Source organism: Biomphalaria glabrata, chromosome 15 (assembly GCF_947242115.1).
Source record: "Biomphalaria glabrata chromosome 15, xgBioGlab47.1, whole genome shotgun sequence".
Lineage (NCBI taxonomy): Eukaryota > Metazoa > Mollusca > Gastropoda > Planorbidae > Biomphalaria > Biomphalaria glabrata.
The window spans coordinates 6233788-6247055 of record NC_074725.1 but is presented as its reverse complement, the minus strand read 5'-3'; the positions used below and the strand labels follow the sequence as shown (position 1 = coordinate 6247055).

The following is a 13268-nucleotide window of genomic DNA, read 5'->3' as shown; positions in this document are numbered from 1 at the left end:
TGAATGAGAAATATAGACCCCCGTGGTCCTGGGAGTCGAGAAGTGCAAGCCAGTTTTGATATCAAGAGAACGTAGAGAGCCGGGTTGGAGGCTTGTTTTTTTGTTTTCTGGGGGGAAATAACATCTCCAGAATGTGTCATAGTGTAAGGCATGGCGGCTCAATGATCCCAGGCCGTTGGATAAAACAACACGACAGAGCGAAACACACACACACAGTTGTCAACTTTACTCTGTGTCACAGGCCAATCAAAATTAACATTATAGATCAAGATGCTATCTGGTAACGTGAGTGTATGTATGTGTGTGTATATATATATATATATATATATATATATATATATATATATATATATATATATATATATATATATATATATATATTATAAGCGTGAGATGAAGGCCCTGATATGAGCGTCTTTGTCCTAAACGTTTAGAAATCTGGATGATTAGTACGTATCACAATCTTGTCTAATTCCCTCCACAGTCATGACAATTTAAACAGGTCTCTAGAGTAGCGGTATATCTTTTAAAGGAAAACAAAACAAACACAATTAGAGATTCTCGGTTGTTCGATAGGAGACAATTAAAAACCAAGTACACTCTTGTGTTGTCTACACTGTTCCTCATTGTGTGTTGATGTGTCAGACACGGCTATTAGTGGATGTGTCACAGCCCCCCCCCCCCAACAAACTCCCCTCCCCTAGTAAAAGGTAAGACAATCCAACTGTTTGTACCAACCACTATAGTGTTTAGTGGGCTACGAGTGGAGTGAAACAAAACTCTAAATAAATGATGTCCATTGTTCGGGTGACTCGCAACATACACACAACAGGAGGAGTGAATGTCTATGTAGTGATAGCTATCTTTAGTATCAGGGAAAAACAACTTTACAAATATGAATATGATTAGCTTATTGTAGTGGGTGAAGCCATAAAACTATTACAGTAAATAAAACAGATTTTGGTGATTAAAGTCTAACTACGACAAGTGAGGCAAAAAGTTAGTTCTTATATAAAACTACAAGAGTTGTTGTTTTTTTTAATATTTTATACTTTTATAGTTACGACCACCGATATGATTAATTAAATTTAAAAAATTTTGAGTTCGATCTCATTTAGATACAAGCAACTGAACTATAAAATAGGACTTTAGTTTCTGATGCACACAAACATACTTCGCAAAACTAATAGCGCCACTTCCGCTTAGGGGGATAATTGAGAAATACTAGTTTAAATATATATATATATATATATATATATATATATATATATATATATATATATATATATATATATATATATATATATATTTTTCAGTTACCATTTAGACAATGGTCATATAAGAAGGAAAAGACTGGTAATGGAAATATATATTAGATCAATACCCAAAGGAAATGATAATGGTTGATCAAATAAAGTTAAAATTTTAGTCACAAACTCTTAATGATTTGGAGTAGGCCTAAATAGATGTATATACATTTTAACTCTTATCCTGGTTAAGCGTAGTTACAGTTCATAAAATTCCAATGATATGGCTATATGTCCAGATCAAGTAGACCGTGTGCAAAATGTATTTACTTATTTAACTCTGTAATGAATACATGCGGGAATACCCGCTGACTTTTAATGTGAGTACACGATTTATATTGTCTACACCTCAAGCCAAATTTAAATTATTTTGATATAATTTGAAAAATTATAACGCAGAACCAGTTCTCACTATTGGCGGTTAGCAACTGTCAAATTACAAAGAACAACAACCGTGTCCGCCAAGGTTGTTTTTTTTTTATCCCATGAAGAATTAGCAAGCTGAAAAGAGGAACTGTAAAAGTAGCTCTAATATCACAATGTAGATACAACAACAAAAAAAAATATTTTTTTCATTATAGAAGAATATTTTTGTTTTGGTCTTGTTAGTGTTTGAGGGACTAGCGTGTGAGAGAGAGTTGAGAACCGCTGCTACCTAGGTCTCAGTAACCACGAGTACGCTCTAGCTCCTAATGACAGTGCATGCTAGTAGGCAATAAAACATCGCGCTAGTTCGTCATACATGTCCGCGGCAGGAACCGGTTTGGGGGACGTCAACGAAACTTAGACCTAGACGTGTTGGTTAGAGCTCGCTATCAAGTAGAGTTGATTTAGTTCAGCAAAACATTGAAGCAAACACATTAGACACACACACACATTCGCTTCCTTCTACATAGCAATTAATATAAAGTCAGACCAATGGACGGTGTTTTAAAATTGTGTCGCTACAGATAACAGTTAAATTTCACCTACAGACTATTTTATTATTTATTTACAAATCTATTTATACAACACTCAAAAAAGATGGGTCTTAGAAAGTTAGCGTTTAAAAAAATATTAGCCTACCAGACCTAGCCTTATAGTGACAGCTGTAAGAGATGTTTAGCTCAAAGAAAATGAGATTAACGAGGGTGTCATGTGGCCATCACAATGATCAAATTTGTCTTAGGCTAGCATCTAACCATAGATCTAGAGTTTAGATCTAGATTATATGAATCATAGTCTGGTTAAGGGAGGGTTTACATTCTACCTATTTAAATATGTTGCTCTATTCTAGTTTACACTGATCTAGATCTAGGCCTATATTTTTATTCCCATACATTTCTATCTCTAGATGATCAGATCTATTACATTTAGATGGACGATGCTTAGAGTCTAGAAAGGATTATACCTTGATGTATAGAGTCTATATAGTCTAGATCTAACATAGATGTATACTATATAGTCTAGATCTAACATAGATGTATACTATATAGTCTAGATCTAACATAGATGTATAGTCTATATAGTCTAGATCTAACATAGATATGTATAGAGTCTATATAGATATGTATAGAGTCTATATAGATCTAGCATAGATGTATAGAGTCTATATAGTCTAGATCTAACATAGATATGTATAGAGTCTATATAGATATGTATAGAGTCTATATAGATCTAACAGAGATGTATAGAATAGAGTCTATATAGATCTAACAGAGATTCTACTAACACTACATCAACTAGGGGTATGATTTAAATTATCATACTAATTTCATGTGTTTATTACATCTAGGTGTAGGCTTGTGAAGATTTAAATCTAATCTACATCTAGATCTAATTAGTTAAACTTACGTTGAAAGTAAAACGCTAAGATGACCCAGTATGTCACTCTAGAAGTGAAGTTGAAAATCCGGTTCGTCAACACACAAGTCCCACAGCGGTTAAGAATAAAATAATATCAATCCAAACAAACCAGAAAATAACGCCGTGTCTGTGACAACATTGGATAATGGATGTTACGATGTCGTCTGCGGCCTACCGGTAATGGCGAGGTATGTGTGGGTCAGGTCATTCAACTTCAACACTCAAGAAGATGTGGCGGCGATTAAACGAGAGGAGAAAATGACCACTGAATAACGTTCCGAAGGTATTCTGGAATTACACCATCATTTTGTTAGTCCACTGGGTTCAGGGATCAATCAAAGATAATCTACACTGTCCTGGAATTAGAAAGAAAAACACAAATGATAATCCAAATACTGTCGATGAACAACAGAAAATAGATTAGATCTAGATAACTAGATCTAGATCTATAGGATATATAGATAACGAGATATATATAGATATATACTAGATTGGTCTAGATCTAGATTTTTATTATCTATATCTAGACTATATAGATCTAAACTCCTAAATCTGGATCTAATTTAGAATCTAGACTCTACATCTCTAGATCCTGATCTCTAGATGCACTTTTAAAAATCTAGATCTAAACTTTTATTAAATGATATTCTAGACTCTAGATCTAATCTAGACACATAGATCTAGTCTAGATTTGATTAGAGTTGACTAGACTCTAGATTAGATTCAAAATAGTCTATTGATCTAGACATCTTAGATCTAGATTATAGTAGTAATAGACTATGACATTAGATCGTCTAGAACTCCAAACAAGAAATAGACTAACACTAAAGCCAAACACTCGTTGAAACCATACATTCCAAATAATAACACAGAAATGCTAATTAGTGCGACGGTATTTAAAAGTACACGCGACGAATATGTAATCCCGCTAAACCAGCCGAGACGTAAACAGAAATCGTCGTGATCTACTGGAGTCACACAAAAGTAAAGAGCCCTCTCCATGTGCCTCGAGCTATCTACACACCCGCGGGCTCGTCACTCGCGAAGCTTTGCATATAGTCAGGCCTACTGCTTAAACAAAAAAAAAAAAACAACTTTATAGACTAGATGTAGATCTATTTGAATATATAAAAAAATAAAACTAGGAAAAAGATCTTCCAATACTCTTCCTACTAACCTCGTGTCATTGTGAACAGCTAATAATCAGCCAGTGGCGAACAAAGCAGTCGCACACACGCAGGCGCTGCTTTCAATGCAGCAGGCAGACGAGACGAAGGAGAGAAGGAGGTAGAAGAGAAACTGCTCGAAGAATAATTTCTTCCTCTCCCTCCCCCCGTCTTCCTTACTTTTTTTTTAAATAAAGTTTTTTTTTTTTCGTATGTGTGTGTGTGTGTTTTTTTTTTAACTCGTCCCGATTTGAAGAGCGGTTACACAGACCGGGAGACGAAACGAGAGAGAGACGAGAGGTCGTGTTTGTAGGGAAACGACAATGAGACGAGAGAGAGAGAGAGAGAGAGAGAGAGAGAAGGCGGGAAGGGGGGGGGATATAGGACGAAAGAAAGAAAAACATGCGTCCACCTTAGGCCAACACACATTGCACGGGGACAGTAGCGAGGGCTTTATCTTTCAAATAGACATTTTTAAGCCGATCATTTTAACTGGTGTATGCGACTGACTGGGATGGATCTCTAGACTAATTGATGTGTGCGGAATAAAACATTAGCCCGTAGCCTAGACAAGTGCCAACTAGATTACAGTTTGAAAACAAAATGTGTCAAGGTACACTATAGGCAAACACACAGCTGTACATATAATGTGTTCCTAATTGTCATTCCTACCACGTTTATGTCGATAAAACAGCAATCATAAACTGCGTGCAGGGCGCTGGTCGTTTGACGGCAATTTTAATGAGGCGTACAGGGCAATAGAAGCGATTGAAACAGGCGAGTATACAGCACGTTAACAAGGGTTAGCTTCGCTTGATATATCACATACACGCTAGTGCACCATTCTTACAAATGTGTCGATACAATGCGTGCATCTTATAAGATGCTGGAGTATATTATACATAACAGAGCATTGTATTAACTCGTTCAAATTCACTTGAAGAGAGAGGTTCTTGATGTGCTCGTTAAAACTGGGCATCCATTTCAGATGTGTACGTTTAGATTGGGTGCCCATTTGAAATGAACTAGTGCGTCCTTCCCATGTACTCTACGTCAGATCTGGAATGTATTCACAACTGTTCAATCGACATGAACCATGTAAGCTCCAGAAACAATAACAACAAAAAAGAGAAGCTATCAAACTTCACGGCTCACTAAGCACCCAGGTAAGCCAGAGCAGACAATCGAGAGGAGGTCATTTAAAAATCAATCACAAAGACGTCATCAAGTACCGCTGTACTAACATACATACTCACATATACACACACACACACTTACTGGTGTAATATATTGAGAACTAAATCCCACAGATTTACAACACATGAGCTGGTTTTATACAAAAAGATAAAGTCTTCTGTTCCAACACTGTCAACAGTTTCCTGCCAATGACAGGTGTCTCTACATATGTACCTGTATGACAGGTCGAGTACTGAACATTTCTTTGTGTAGACACGCGGATATCGACTGGCCAGAACAATGCCGCCATAACTTTCCCCCATGGTTGTCTGGTGAGATGACTGAATGAAGCGGGTTTGAGAATAATTAGCGAGAAAATCTAAACCTAGATGAACACTATTTACACAACAATTCTGTACAAGAAAAAGTGTTTCAGAATATTTTGTCAAATAGGAATAAAAGATTTCATACGTAGGTGAAAAGATTCACACAATGGTTACTTCAGACACGTTAGAAATTTGGGTGAAAGAGCGCCGAACCAACAAAAAGATGAGAACAAGAAGGCCTTTCTGCAACTGACCTAACCTACCTATGCCACGTATGCGGACGGCTTTTTAAAGCGAGGATTGGACTTGACAGTCATCTTCGAGTCCATAGGAAATGAGAAATGTGCTCATCTTCGACCACGAAGGAGGAGCTATACTTCAGACACGCTAGAAATTATTCTTGGTGAAGAAATAGATGCACCGAACTGGTTATGTCAGCCTGAAATTCTCATTATTCTGGAGGCACAGACATGTTTGGTTAACTACATCGATAAACGCTATATGTCAATCTTTTGAGTACTTTATGAAATCAAATGAAAAGCTATGCATATTTCTATCACTTTGAAAATTTGAAGGTCACTTGAGCACCACGTTTTCCCCCACTTGGACGGTGTGTCCAATAAAGTTCATTTGACTCTAGAGAGCGAACTAGTTGTACGACAATAGTTATCCTCTAGACAGTTTGAATACTACAATGACAAGAACTAGAAACGAGGCTAAATCTTGACCAATAACGACAATAAGACTGCTTTATTGATCCTTACGGAAATTTGTTGTGATTACAAGGACTTTTTTCTCATATAAAGACAATACAACAGAAAATACACATAAATACAACAGACACAACATAAAAGAGTTCATTCATACATAAGAATACAAAGCAAACAATCAACAAGCAAGCATCATTTAAACCCGACATTTAACATGGAAAAAACTTGTCACTATTAAATCTAGAGAGATCTGCAACTGAACAGCATCACTTCGAGACAGATTGGCGAAGAAATATCGAGATCTACTATGAAAAGTATCTAGATCTACTATTATCAAAGCGAGGCTAGATCGAGGGCTGACGGCACGAGTGTTGTTGATACCCCGTGACGTCGTGCACTCCTAAGTAGGACACTCCAGGACTTAAGTATTGACAAGGCGATGGTTGAAGCAGTGCCCAGTTCACGAAGTGTCAACTAGGACAAGACAATGACGTCGTCTTTAATAATTAAACAAACATTGACTTGAGACAGCAGACATAACAGAGATCAGAAGCGAACTGTAACAATATCAGTCGGCGAGTGAGATTTCAACTGTCATACAACCAAACGTAATAATATTGTGGGGGGTCAGTTTTAGAAGGGATGTAGGCGCACTTTCGTTAGAGGTGTCAGCACCGGTGAGCTTTACAAACAAACCGCCGGGGTGGGGGGGGGGGGCTATTCCAATAGGCCTACTTTAACACAAGACATTTCCATGGCATATAATTAAATCAATCACACATCATCTTAATCATCTATACAGACCAAAGTAGGGTATGGACATTTTGCACAAGACACTATTAGATGTACACCTTCACTAAATTTATTTGTAAACAAAAATATAGCAATTATATTGTTTTTAATTGCATCAAACAGAAATAAGTTCTAAGTAAAAAAAAAATATCAACCGAAACTCAGTGTCTGATGTAGTAGACTCGTTGTACATTGTAATAGCCACGTTAGTGTAGATTACGATTGGACTATGTTCGCATTGAGTGGCGTAGACTTAGTCACAGCTATACACTTATTACAGAGTGTATCAAGTTTAGAGAAATATATCGACTTCTTTAATATTGATCAGAGTGACATAGACGACTTTGACTGGGAATCTGTACATTGTTTGACTGGGAATCTGTACATTGTTTAACTGGCAAATGTAAATGACCACTTCAAAGTAAAGTTGACTCTAAACTAAAAATGACTTTCCAAGTCACCTAGAGTCTCACTCTCTCTCTCAGCACAAACCTCACTGCTGAATGTTATTCTCTAACACGGAGACAAGGAAAGTGGCATGAAGTGACTGATGGGCGCTGACACTGCTGAGTCCAGGGCCAGTTCACTTGGCCGTGATGATCTGCGGTGACCTATAGCGGAAACGGGAACGCGGACGTGTGTAGCCTCCTGACCGAGATTTCTAGCGAGCGGCCAGGTGATTTGACCCCAAATGGTGGTCCAGTTTACCTGCCAGCTAGCCACGAGAAAAATAAACTAGGCAGACACACGAGGGAGGGAGTGAGACCACGAGTAATTTTTCTGATTGTTTATTAGAGGCAGGGCGGTGTTGACATGGACGTTCAAGCTCTAGAGCTCTTTTATCTTCGCACATATGGACAAGGTGCACATTTGGACAAGGTGTACATTTGGACAAGGTGCACATTTGGACAAGGTGTACATTTGGACAAGGTGCACATTTGGACAAGGTGCACATTTGGACAAGGTGTACATTTGGACAAGGTGCACATTTGGACAAGGTGCACATTTGGACAAGGTGTACATTTGGACAAGGTGCACATTTGGACAAGGTGCACATTTAGACAAGGTGTACATTTGGACAAGGTGTACATTTTGAGTGTACCGTGACGGTAAAACAAAAGTTAACAAATACGGATAGGTTCCTCTTGGTTTACATGGACTCGTGTTTTCTGCCTATCCATTACTAAAGCTAAAGGAATAGGGACTCGAATTACAATTCAACTGATTTTCTAATCAACTGCTCATCCCTAGAGTCTTGGTCAAGGTGTTCTTTGTTCTCACCTAATAAAAATTAGCTCTTTAATTTATTTGATATCTAGGTATGTTTTTTACCCGGCTTTGCTCGGGTTTTTTTTTTTTTGTTCTGTTTTATTTTTTCATATATTATTAAAGGCATCTCTATGCAGTTTCAATACTTAAAATGTATGTCAATATGTCCTCATTAAGCTAAATCTAGTAAACTCTTGTTGTAAGGCAACTTCACCTATTCTAAGATCACCGCTATTGTCGAAGGAATGTATATGCCAAGTGCCATTAAGATTGGTCAAACGGTTTTGATTTCTATAAAAGACATCTTACATTCTAATTTATATATTAGATTGAAAATGTTTATAATATTTTTTTGTTTATTTTTGTTTTAGCTCGGCTAATACAATCTGGCTAGCGATGCTAAATTAACCTTTTTATTTCTTTTTCTAGAGTTGCTCTGTTTTTAATCATAGGAAAAGCGGAAAGGTGGTGGTGGGGGGGGGGGGGGGCGGATGCTTTATCTATAACGATCAGGCATTCTTCGTTAAGAAAAGAGAATCTCAAGTGTTAGCGGACAAACGTCGCAAACTAAGACTCACGAGATTCTCCGCTACGTGTGTACTGTCTTTAGGAAAACGTTGGCCGCTGGAACATTGAATGGAACTTGATCATGACAGCGCATAGGTTTAAGAAACAACTGCATAGGTTTAGGAAACAACTGCATAGGTTTAGGAAACAACTGCATAGGTTTAGGAAACAACTGCAGAGAAGAAGAGTAACAGATACTTTGAATAGAGGTAAATACTTAACTCTATCTAAATACTAAAGGTCTCCTTTGATTGATACTAGCTAATACTAAAGGTCTCCTTTGATTGATACTAGCTAATACTAAAGGTCTCCTTTGATTGATACCAGCCAATACTAAAGGTCTCCTTTGATTGATACTAGCTAATACTAAAGGTCTCCTTTGATTGATACTAGCTAATACTTAAGGTGTCTCCTTTGATTGATACTAGCTAATACTTAAGGTGTCTCCTTTGATTGATACTAGCTAATACTTAAGGTGTCTCCTTTGATTGATACTAGCTAATACTTAAGGTGTCTCCTTTGATTGATACTAGCTAATACTTAAGGTGTCTCCTTTGATTGATACTAGCTAATACTTAAGGTGTCTCCTTTGATTGATACTAGCTAATACTGGAGATCTCAATTCAAATACGTCTACACCTTGAGATTAACGTTCTCTAAGCAAGCCAGAAAAGTAAAGGAGGGGGCGGCTGTAGAACCAAATGTACACTGTGTTAACGTAGATTATGTACACAAACAATAGGGGCGGGGCTACTACAGGAGATGACATGACACCGTAAGGGTCAGTTACGAAACAAAAATGTTACTACGATGTTATTATGTACGGGTACTCTATATTGACGTCAAGTGTTTTGTTAAGGACATTGATCTCTGAGCAAGTAAATGGATGCCACCGGTGCAGCAGGAGTGCGATTTCAATAGGACTGTAAATGAAGTGTTGTTGTTGTTGTGGTTTGTAAGTCTTGTTTCAGAACCAAGAAAGCGAGGAATTAAAAGAGATTGAATAATTCAGTTCAGCTTTCTTTGAAGACTCCATCGGTAAAAAGGGCGAGTCAGGTCAAGTCCCTTTCTTCTTCTTTAGACGACTCAGTGTACCTAGCTCAATAAACAAGATGCAGTGGTTGACCTGACAATTACCACTTGATCTCTAATAAAGCGAAACACAAGTATACTCTATTCGTTAGGACAAGGGGGGGGGGGGGGAAATGATGTTTTAGAAAATATGAAGCCAGATATTGTGACTGACAGTCTTTTTCTACATCGTAGTACTGTACTATTAGTAGTGTCACAGGTAGGTACAGAATTCAAACATCACAGAAGCGAAAGTGAAGAATTCAAACATCACAGAAGTGAAAGTGAAGAGTTCAAACATCACAGAAGTGAAAGTGAAGAATTCAAACATCACAGAAGTGAAAGTGAAGAATTCAAACATCACAGAAGTGAAAGTGAAGAATTCAAACATCACAGAAGTGAAAGTGAAGAATTCAAACATCACAGAAGTGAAAGTGAAGAATTCAAACATCACAGAAGTGAAAGTGAAGAATTCAAACATCACAGAAGTGAAAGTGAAGAATTCAAACATCACAGAAGTGAAAGTGAAGAATTCAAACAACACACATACACGAAATTTAAAAACAAAAAATGTACTTGAAATTTTTATAAAATAGATATGAGTCTAGTCAGCTAGATATAAGTCTAGTTTGCTAGATTCAAGTCTTTTCTGCTAGATATAAGTCTAGTTTGCTAGATATAAGTCTAGTTTGCTAGATTCAAGTCTATTCTGGTAGATATAAGTCTAGTTTGCTAGATATAAGTCTAGTTTGCTAGATATAAGTCTTATCTGCTAGATATAAGTCTAGTTTGCTAGATATAAGTCTAGTTTGCTAGATTCAAGTCTATTCTGGTAGATTTAAGTCTAGTCCAAAGATTAACGCTTGAAAACCCCCAGACTTAAATATCAATTACGTAATGCATCAAATTGTACAGTGCATGGAGATGGTCAGTTCAGTCAGACAACCTGAATGGGATCACATTGAGCCAGCCAGTGAGTGTGTGTGAGAGAGAAAGACCCGGAGGGGGGGGGGGAAGTGGATGTTTTATTGATGTGTGTGTTAACAGAGATGCGAGCGAGTGCTAGAGAGCCATTAGTTGATTGTGTGTGTGTGTGCGTGGTGAAAGGATTAGAGAGCCATTAGTTGCACATGTGTGTGTTTGCGTGCGTGGTGAGAGGGAGCTCTCATAAATTTCTGCTGACTAGACATTATTGGCTGCCAGTTTGAGCAAGTCCCGAGGTTATGACCAGTCGGACGCACAGAGATAAGGTAACGTCCTGCGCTACTAACGGGCACAGCTCCCGTCCAGCGCTATGACGTACACGGCGAACTAGCCTTATCAGGGGGAGATAATACTGGCACTGAACCTAGCATCACAAACAACACCCTCAAAGGGACACTGTAATGTACTAAGTACTTGACCAACACATTTGTTTAGATACCGAACACGAAGCTTCAGTCAGTCAAAGCATTGTAGTGAAACCCTCCGACACGCACGCGATCTATAAATAGAATTCAATCATTTCAAAGATGTAGACCAACAAAAGGATCGATAGGATTCAATGCCGACGTGAAAGCTGTCACGGGTGACCGAAAGTAAGAGATAAGATAATGTAGTACAATGTCAGGAATGGCGTGACGGTACCATGGAAACGGGTTTTACACGACTGTTAACATTCTTACTTACCAAACGATGCGGAACTAGATGATTAGGAAGGGAAGAGCATGTAAGGGGAGGCAACCTTTCCATACACAACTTTAAACAAAAATCTCTTTTAATTAATTGTATAAAAATATACCCCCCCCCCCTTTTTCCCTATTTTTTTTTTTATTTGCAATAAAACAAAATGAGAACGTACCTATATATATATTTTAATGACTAGAATTGAATTTGAAAGCGAATATTTTATTTAATTGAAAATAAGTGCATTCATTGGTAGGTTTGATAGTGACTCCCAGTACAAGTCACTATCAGTGTCTTAAGTTCTACCCACATGGCTATACATCCGTTCATCCCCAAAAAAGTCTATATTTCATTATCGGTTTCTCTATTAAACACACACACACACACAGAGAGAGAGAGAGAGTGATGTCATCGCAATACCTGAGAATGCTGGCTGTTTGAAATGGATGCAATACAAAGTAGTTACTGTTTAAAAGGTTGACTCTGTGTAAGTACACCAGCTACTTTTGATCAGCCGAAATCCTGCACTTTTTTCCCTTTATAAAACTCCGTATTGCATAGTGTAGGTACATTCATTTTAAAAAAAAGATGGAAAAAAGATTTGTTAGGCAGTTCTTGTTCATCTCCAACTTGTACAAACATAAACTAGTCCAGACCGGGGCCAAGTTTCTCTGCTTCATCGTGGCGCTCTGGGGAAAACGGTCGTGAGAGAAGGCGATTAGGCCAATAGGGAAGCCAAAAAAGAACCGTCTGTTGGGGTCCTAAGGATCGAGTCCATAGCAACGTCTGAGATGGAAGAAAGCCCCAAACAAACATGTCACTATCCACTCACCGTTCCTCAAAAGACCATTTTTTAATGGCAGACACCTACATGGCTGATGTGAAAGTGGGGAGTTTCCCCAGTGCGCTCGACCTTTGTCCTCGCTTCTAATCCAAGCGTCTTTGGATGCTAGCCATCGATAATAATTTACATCTGCTTGGATCTTTAAAAGACAGAAGTTTGTTTAGACAGGCAGATGGAGAAAAGCTTACAAGAGTTTTAAACTCTACTCTTAAGACAATTAAGAAGAAGAAGAAGTAGGTCCGCGTCCAAAATGACGCCATGAATGAGTACAGCAGAGCCATCCATGACGTTTGACCATCTGAACACAATCTGACATCAATCTATGGGAAACTCAAAACAATAAAGCTTAACCTCTAGCTGGATCAAACACGTTTTTTTTCCCAGACTAAAATTTGATTGAACTAGTTAGACTAGTCTGTAAGCGAGAGCTCTTCAATCCAAAAAATGTACAGACTTAATGACAGCACCACCAACTGCACCGCCTCGTTACCATAGAGTAACGACTATAGACCATACACTTTCACCTTAAG

The 13268-nt window shown here is 37.9% G+C and overlaps 1 protein-coding gene across 6 annotated transcripts in view; it reads right to left on the bottom strand.

Annotated features, from left to right (window-relative positions):
- LOC106055813 (muscleblind-like protein 2a) overlaps positions 1–13268 on the bottom strand; it is a 293711-nt gene that overhangs the window by 81560 nt on the left and 198883 nt on the right. For 2 of the 6 annotated variants that reach the window (XM_056012958.1, XM_056012960.1), the window contains one exon: positions 3141–3508. The gene's annotated coding sequence lies outside the window, so the exon portion shown is untranslated. The other 4 variants (XM_056012962.1, XM_056012963.1, XM_056012959.1 and 1 more) reach the window with 4 other exon arrangements.